This window comes from Thunnus maccoyii, chromosome 21 (genome assembly GCF_910596095.1).
Source record: "Thunnus maccoyii chromosome 21, fThuMac1.1, whole genome shotgun sequence".
NCBI lineage: Eukaryota > Metazoa > Chordata > Actinopteri > Scombriformes > Scombridae > Thunnus > Thunnus maccoyii.
The window spans coordinates 10,472,918-10,480,934 of record NC_056553.1 but is presented as its reverse complement, the minus strand read 5'-3'; the positions used below and the strand labels follow the sequence as shown (position 1 = coordinate 10,480,934).

Below are 8,017 nucleotides of genomic sequence, written 5' to 3'. Positions count from 1 at the left end.
TGGGGAGTTCTTGTGGATGGATTGGATAATCCTATGAATTTACTAAAAATTACTGTATGAAAACAAGAGTCCTCATTTAAATTAGGTAATTTTAAGGTAGTTCTGCAATCTTCAAAAAATCAAAAAATGTAGACAATGTCCAAAGTGAATATCCTTATTTTTAAAATGAATCTCTGTAGAATAACTAAAGGTTTTTTACTGTTATTTGACAGTAAGTGTTTGGCAACTTTTGCTGCCAGACTTTTTACCGTTTTTTTTAGAATTTTTTTTTTTTTTTTTTTACAGTGCACAATCATGAAGTGTATATTTCAAGTAAAATATTCATCAGAGGTGGAACTGGAACTCGTTGAACATCTTTATTTAATACAAGTGAAAAATTGAGTAATGCATGTAGCTAGCAAGCTATGCAGTGAGCTAAACACAATTACAATAAGGGTTGAAGACAGCAGTTAGCTTAAGTTTTTAAGCAGTTATGAAACTGTATTTGATTCAATGATAGTGATTACACATTAGGGAAAGATGAGATACCATAACAGCTAGCTAAAAAAGAGTTAGCATTAGACCAAAGGAATTGTAAAAGTGAGTTAACAGTGAAATGGAAACTGGATTCACAAAAATATAGACAGCTAGCTGTCAAAATAGTGAGCTTGCCCCTCATGCCAAACATTAAGTCCTTATAGAAAGTGAAGGATCACATTAACATCTAGTAGCAAACAGTAAACATGAGAGAGTAAAATAACACTACATAACAGTTAGCCTGAAAGTAAATTAGCTAGCTAACAGTTTTTTCAAACTTTATTACACAATGGAACAGGTTTACCATTCCAACAACAAGGTAATGTATCCTTGAGATAGCGCAAAGATCATGGTACATATAAAAAATAATACATTTAGAGATAAAGAAATAAAAATAAAAAGTAAATGAACAAATTAAATTAAATTAATTACAGATCAAATTTACTATATAAGGCTCTGGTTTTCACAGCTTTAGAGTTTGTCAAGTATTTTATTGTGCCCAAGGAGGATTGTAAGTAGCTAGCTACTTACAAACAGTTACTTAAGCTAGAATGTTCTATTAGCAACATATTAGCCCCAGACAGTTAGCACAAGGCTAGTAGTAGGTTGGTAATAAACGGATTGCAGAAAAACTAAAATCAACAATCACAAAACAGCTGTAAGTAATTTAAGGGGGGGATACAGGGGAATTTTGGGATTACATAAAAGGTGACTGTCAATATTTGCTTGGTCACAGATCTGAGAAAATGGTGATTGTTAAAATGTCAGTTAAACTGCTATAAAACTGTGCCAGTAGGGGTTACTATAGCAACACAACACCCAACTGAAACTAACTGCTGACATGAGCAAACTTTACACAGTATAACCAGAAAAAAAACAGTGGAGGTAAGAACAGTTATGTTTATAAAAGTCAGCATTTTAGTTAAATAAGGAATAATGTCAGTCTACTGTAACATTACAGGGTCCCCCCCCCCCCCCCCCCCAATTTCTGGCAATCCATAGAGTACAATGGCACAAAACCATTCTAACCTGATGAAGATCCAAGTAGGATCGAAATGTTGTCCAGATTAAACTTTTATGGCTTCGAGTAAGCGTTCAGGTGTTTTTTCAGTTCACCTTTTTTCAGTAATACTGCTTTCTAATAGCCTTGCACCTACATGATGTCTGTATAATTACTCTCCTTCAACTAATATATGATATATATATATGATATATAACTGATATATAACATATAGTCCAGAGGCATTTTTCATTTTTTTTGATTTGTCATAGTAGAAAAAGCTTACTAATAGCACCAACAATGGCTCTGTTATATTCAAGTGTCCCAATAAATCAGTGAGCCAGCAGCACCCACAATAGCAAGGCCCTGAATCTGAAGCAGCTAAATGGAATTCAGTCATCATTAATTTCTAATATTCACACCTGTACTTTTTCTCCTATGACATTTCAAAATGTTTTCCTATCCTTTTGTGAATATTCCTGCAGCCTTGATTTGTTGAACCTGTAATTTATTAGCAACTATGCAGCTGTATGCTATTAGAGAGCTATGATGGGTCGGCAGCCCTCTGCACCCTGTGGCCTCTCCTCACAGCCAACATTTCAGTTTCTTTCTAATCTTTTGTGTTGCTGACTGAACATATTTTGATTCCTGCAGCTTTTGTTGCTAATCTCATCTAATTTAATTTGACGTACGATTCCTACTGCAGTCATTTAATCCTTAAAATAGAATTATCCACACTCTGGGATCCAGTATCTTCCTGCTTCCCCACCAGTCTGTCAGTCAGAATCAGAATTATGCATTCCTATTAATACTGATCTTCACTATTCTTCATGCAGAGATAATTGCAGTGCCTGGGTCGCTGATTAATTCACAGAAAAATTCAATTTCCTAGATGTGTAGTGCAGTGCAGCCACTGCTCTCATGACATTTTCCCTGTCACATAAGCATCAATTTAAGCCTGTCTTCTTATACATTCAGCTGTTGAATTTGCATTTTACAAGGATGCTTCTCTGCTGAACCATGACCTCCCCAACCCCCTCCACTTCTATCACATCCAGCATATGACGCTTGTATCAGACATATAGTGAGTCATATGAGATGTGTTAAGCCTCCAAGAATCATACATTTCACCCAGAGATTCAGCTCATATTATATGATATACATATACGTATAGTATTATAAATTCTAAAGCCAAATTTCTCATCTATTTTCCTTTTGTTTTCAGATTTTGTCTGTGTGTAATATTTCATTTGCAGTCCTGGAGAAAGGCCAAATATCTTCTATTTGTTCCTACACACAATAGAGCTAATGGTATTGCAGAGCAAGCTCTGACTTTCTATGTTCCTAAACAGAGTTAATGCATCTTATTTATGGATAGATTGTTTTGATAGAAAGCATGAATAGAGAGAGAGTGATGGGGGGTGACATGTAACAAAGGTCTGCAGCCAAACTCAATCATATCGGTCATATGGTGTGTGTCCCAACCAGTAGGCTACCGGGGTGAGCCAAGTATGAATTGCTTTTAAAAAACTGGGAATAATGCATGATAGATTTCATTTTACATTTCCAGCTATGCTCTCTTGGCTTGAATGAAAATGTCAAATCACATACTGGTGATGCAAAACAACATTAAATGTCACTTTCTGTGTCCGCAGAGAAGCAAAGTTAAAGATAGTGGCTGAATTTGTTCTTTACTTTCTAACTGAAGCCCATTAAATACACAGTAATTCTCTCAGCTTCACTTCAAATCTCATCCAGCTGCTTAAACTGTTATTATAATTATTTTAAATTGTTTTTGTTGTATTGGCATTGCTGTACTGTTACACAAATTATTATTCTGTGAATATGTGGAAAACTAAAGCCTGTTGCTCCCTCTGGTGGTTTTAGATATGACAGTCAGATATTACAATAAATCAAAACTTGTAAATGTCAAATTTACTAATTGGCTCCCTGCTTCAAAGTTTGAATAAAGAGGAAACAGGGGTGAGGCTAACAGAATATTTATTTAAATAACCAAAATTTTCCAAAAAGTAAATGAGGCACAGCTGAAAAGAAATATGGTTAAGTGAAAGTGAAAAGATAATTATCATCTCTGATAAATGAATAAAATATTTGTAGCCAGTTTAAAGGTCCTTTAAGATGACATATATTTATCATAACAGCAGCTTTATCAGCCATCGTCTGCAAAGCCTCTCCAAACTTTACTTCTCCTGCAAACGGCAGGGAGTTTTACACATATTGCATCCAATGCAGGGCAACTCTTGTGATTGGAAGAGGTGGAAGTGGCAGCATGTGGTGGCCAATCTGGTCTGGAAGAGGTGTTTCCTGTATGTGCAAAACAACATGGCAGAAGATTTATACTTCAGCATAATAATAATATTGATATGTGACCTTAGCATTACCTCTCACTTTGGAGTAAATTGGAAAATGATACAGGGCGATTTTGTTAATATCAGAGGTACAGATTTGTTTTCATATGTTCCCAACAACCAAGGGCACTTCTCAGTAAGCTAAATAGCCTACTGTACATGATTTTTTGCAATTTGCATTGAAGAAGTACAATTGATTGATGATTTTGTAAAAAAAAAACAAAACAAAAAAACAGAGTGCGAGACAGAGAACATTTGTAAGTAACCCTGTCCTAAAAACCTCATGTTAGAAGTGTTTATTTGTTATATCTTGGTGAGCACTGCCCTTGAAATGAGCCAGAAAGAGATAGACACAGAGATAGAGAAGTGATATATTGACTTTGACAAGTTAAAAGCAACTCCTCCTTGGGCACATCGAGGAGAGGAGGCGCCATCTCCGCGTGAATCTGCCGGAAGCTCCTTGAACCTGTCCCCATGAACTTCACACGCTACAGGGAACGTCCTACCAAAAGCCCTGCACCTTTTGAACTCTTTATCCACACTAGACTTTTTTTTGACTGGCTGAGTAGAGTACATCACCCAAATCATCCAAACCAGTGGAGCAAAGACAGATCTATGGTGCTGAGACATTTTGACGCATTTTGTCCAAACTGTGCTCTGGGTGAGAAGCATTGCAGTATATTGCCACACTTTTTCTGTGCTCAGTGGTAAAAACAGTAGGTTAACATCCAGCTGTAGCAATAAAACCCTGTAGGTACTCAGCTTAGAGTTATGATTAACTGTTTCTTTTTACTGTTTTTTTTCCTGTTTTTTGTATTCTGTTGTAAATGTTGAATACGGATTCAAAGGTCTGCACCAAGGCAATACAATTCCTGCATCAAGGAACATTGAAATGTCCTTGCTCTAATGAACTGAGGCTTGGAATGTAAAGTGCAGCAAGTAAATGTCTTGTAAGTCAAAAGTGACATTTTAAAAATGATTCTTAAGGGAACAGCAAGGCATGTTTTATTTGAGCAGGATGATTTTGCAATATTTCTTAGTTGTATAACACCTGACTATTTCTCGGTGTTACTTCAGGTATTTTGTTTATTTATTCATTTATTTATTGATTTATTTAACAGGGACAGTACACATTAATAAACATTGCTGTAAATGCACCAGAGTTAGCCAAGAGGCTATTTTGTATCTGAAGTTCCTGAACAGATGTTACAGAGTCACCCTAAAAACAGAATATAAGAATTAAATTATAAAGTTATTGAGATCATTTACAAGCATGCAGAACAATAATAAAAAGAAAAGAATATTTATGTTAATAAAAATATCAACAACCATCCTCTAAACAAATTATGATGTCTAGGGAGTATGTACACAGAGAACAGCACAGGACCAAGTATCGAGCCCTGAGGCACACCATACATTATTTATCAAGAAAACATGCTAATTTATGGGGGCATTGAACTCTCTGTTGGATAAGATTTAAACCATGCATGTGTAAGTGATGTTGTTTTATCATTAAAGGATACCTGGCTGTTCCTAATTCACTGATTTTGTGTGCATTTGGGTCCACTGCTTCTCAAAGATGGACAAGATTAACATGAGCTCAACATGGCAGCCGTGAACCCACATCAATCAGCTATCAGCCTGATCAGACAGACATGGTCTATTACTTCATATGTCTATAAGCCTTGACATTTAGTCATATTAAGGCAGCATTTATACTTTCCTATCTGTTTTGTATATTTTCATTAAAGGAAATCACTTGTGTCGAACAGGAAACACCCGACTGCATGTTGACCTGCAAATGTTTATAACCACACAGTCAATGCCTCGCTGCCCTGATGGATGCATGTAAATGCCTCAATTACAGCAAATGCTCCATGAATTCCTGACTGATTTCAGCTCATTATTCACATGCACATACACAGGGCTGTCATGGTCAAGGATTCTGCTGATTTCCCTTTATAATTTATACATTGCAGCCCTTGAATATCAAAAAGGTTTCTGCCATAGGATCATGCTTAAGTAGAAAACACTTAGACTGTCGTAACAGTTGAATGTTTGTGAGGGAGGTTTAAATAAATTCCTGTTAACTCAGGTCAATTTTTTAATCTTTGGCATCATTCTGGATTTCCATTATAAAACTAATGAACCTCCCCTCTCTTATGTCATTAATCAAGCTATAATTATTCAGGTGATTTACTTTTGAGGGCTAATGACCAGAGGGAGAAAAAAACAGGTTCTTTGCTCTCTAAAGACTTTTTTCATAATCCGATGCATTATTTACAGAATCTGTCATGCTAAGCTGGAGCCGGTCATCCACAACAAGTCAATCAGTAATTAGGTAACTTACTGTGTGGGCAGATTTATTGTTGATTTGGGGTACAGTTTTTTTTTTAAAAACAGCCTGCAGGGGTTTAAGATTGACTGATGATGCATTTTAAGTGATAAAAAGTTGACTCGCTTCATGTAAGTTACCTTGAATCTTGTATGACTTTTTTCTGCCTTTTTACTACAGACAGGTGGCAGGACAAGGATCTGACAAATTAGATGCTTACAACTTGGTGTTAAATGCAGTCTGGATTTATGACTCCTATTCCTCTTATATATCTCATTTGTCAACACTTTGTTTGGCAGGCTTTGCAGACCACACATCCACACATCACCAAACACTGCAGGCTCTTCCATCTCAGACTGTGCTGATTGGAGGAGCTGATTGAAGCATCTCCTAAAGGTACACTATGAAGATTAAACCCCAGCTGTTTTGATCACTTCCCTCAGCAGTGAATCACCAGATTCAGGTTGCAAGAAAACGAACAGGTGCTGCACATCGGCACAGCTTGGGTAAGACTGTGAAACCAGATTGGCTGCATTGAAAATGTTCTTCCCTGTCAATATGTCCTAATTATCAAACTGTCAAGAGGCACCAGGGTAGGGAAAAAGCGATTATGAAGACGAATGACGAGGCAACACAACTTAAATTCTGAGGTTTTCTGTAATCATATAGGCTACAGAATCTTCATCAGCTTTCCTGCTGTTGCTGAATGGAAATAGGTACCTTTAATAGTCTTTCTTCACTGATATTCACAGAGATTTAATTGATTGTTTTTACTTTTATACAATCTTACCTGTTTTTGTATTTGCTTTAGGGCAGAACCTGATTAATTACAGCACTGAAATACAGAATTTCTTTGTACATACTGACTTCCTATTCAGTACAATCCCTCTATATTGTTTTTAATCTTGTGAGATAATAGAACAATTTCTTTTGCAGGTTATGTACTAGAGTGTGAAGTCAACCTCCCACTCACCATCACTGAGATGAAACGTCAACAAAGGGGCAATAATCTGAGGTCAGAGGTAATCAGTCTGCTTACAAACAGGAACAGGATTTAATCACGTCTTTGTTTTAATATATACAAGACAGTGTGTGTGGAGCAGTTTCGGGTTCAAATCTTTGACAAATGGTTGCACTGGTCACATCAGCTCCAGAGGCCTCAATGATAAATTTCTCCTATTTAAGTTGCTTATAGTGGTGCTTTGCTTTGACCTGTGTTTTGCTCATGAAGGTGAATTGAATCACAAGAGTTCTTGTTAAAATTCATATGCTGTAAGACAGAAAGGAAAGGAAATACATGAATGGTCTCAAATTAACAAGTTGAGCTGAGCTGTGGAGGCAAACTCTTGTTGAAAATATGCAAAATTATTTCTACTTTCGGAAATACATTTTCGGAAATGAATTCTGCTGACTTTGGTGATCCCCTGACTTTTCCTTTAGCACCAGCAAGTCAACATCTACTAGATGGACACAAATCTTGTACAGATAAATCTGCAGATGATGGATCCTATTGATGTCATGTTTCCTCTAGTGTTAGCATTATGTAATGCATATTTGAGTGAAATGTCTCAACAACTACTGAGTGGATTGTGATGAAATTTGGTATGCACATTCATGTCTCCTGCAGGATAAATTAAACAACTTTTCTTTTTATCTAGCGCCATCATCAGGTCAAAATTTAAATTTGTCAAATACTTTGGTTTGTAACAAATGACACTCCCATTAGCTTAGCAAATGTTAGCATGAAAACACATTACCTAAGCTAAGATTGTGAAAATGGTCAACATTATACCTGAC

The 8,017-nt window shown here is 36.3% G+C and overlaps 1 long non-coding RNA gene across 1 annotated transcript; it reads left to right on the top strand.

Moving 5' to 3' along the window:
- The first annotated feature begins 601 nt into the window (after positions 1 to 601).
- Positions 602 to 7,240, top strand: LOC121888549. Its single transcript, XR_006093270.1, has 3 exons — positions 602 to 835; positions 6,520 to 6,726; positions 7,157 to 7,240. It is a non-coding gene; the product is annotated as an uncharacterized LOC121888549 (long non-coding RNA).
- The last annotated feature ends 777 nt before the right edge of the window (positions 7,241 to 8,017 follow it).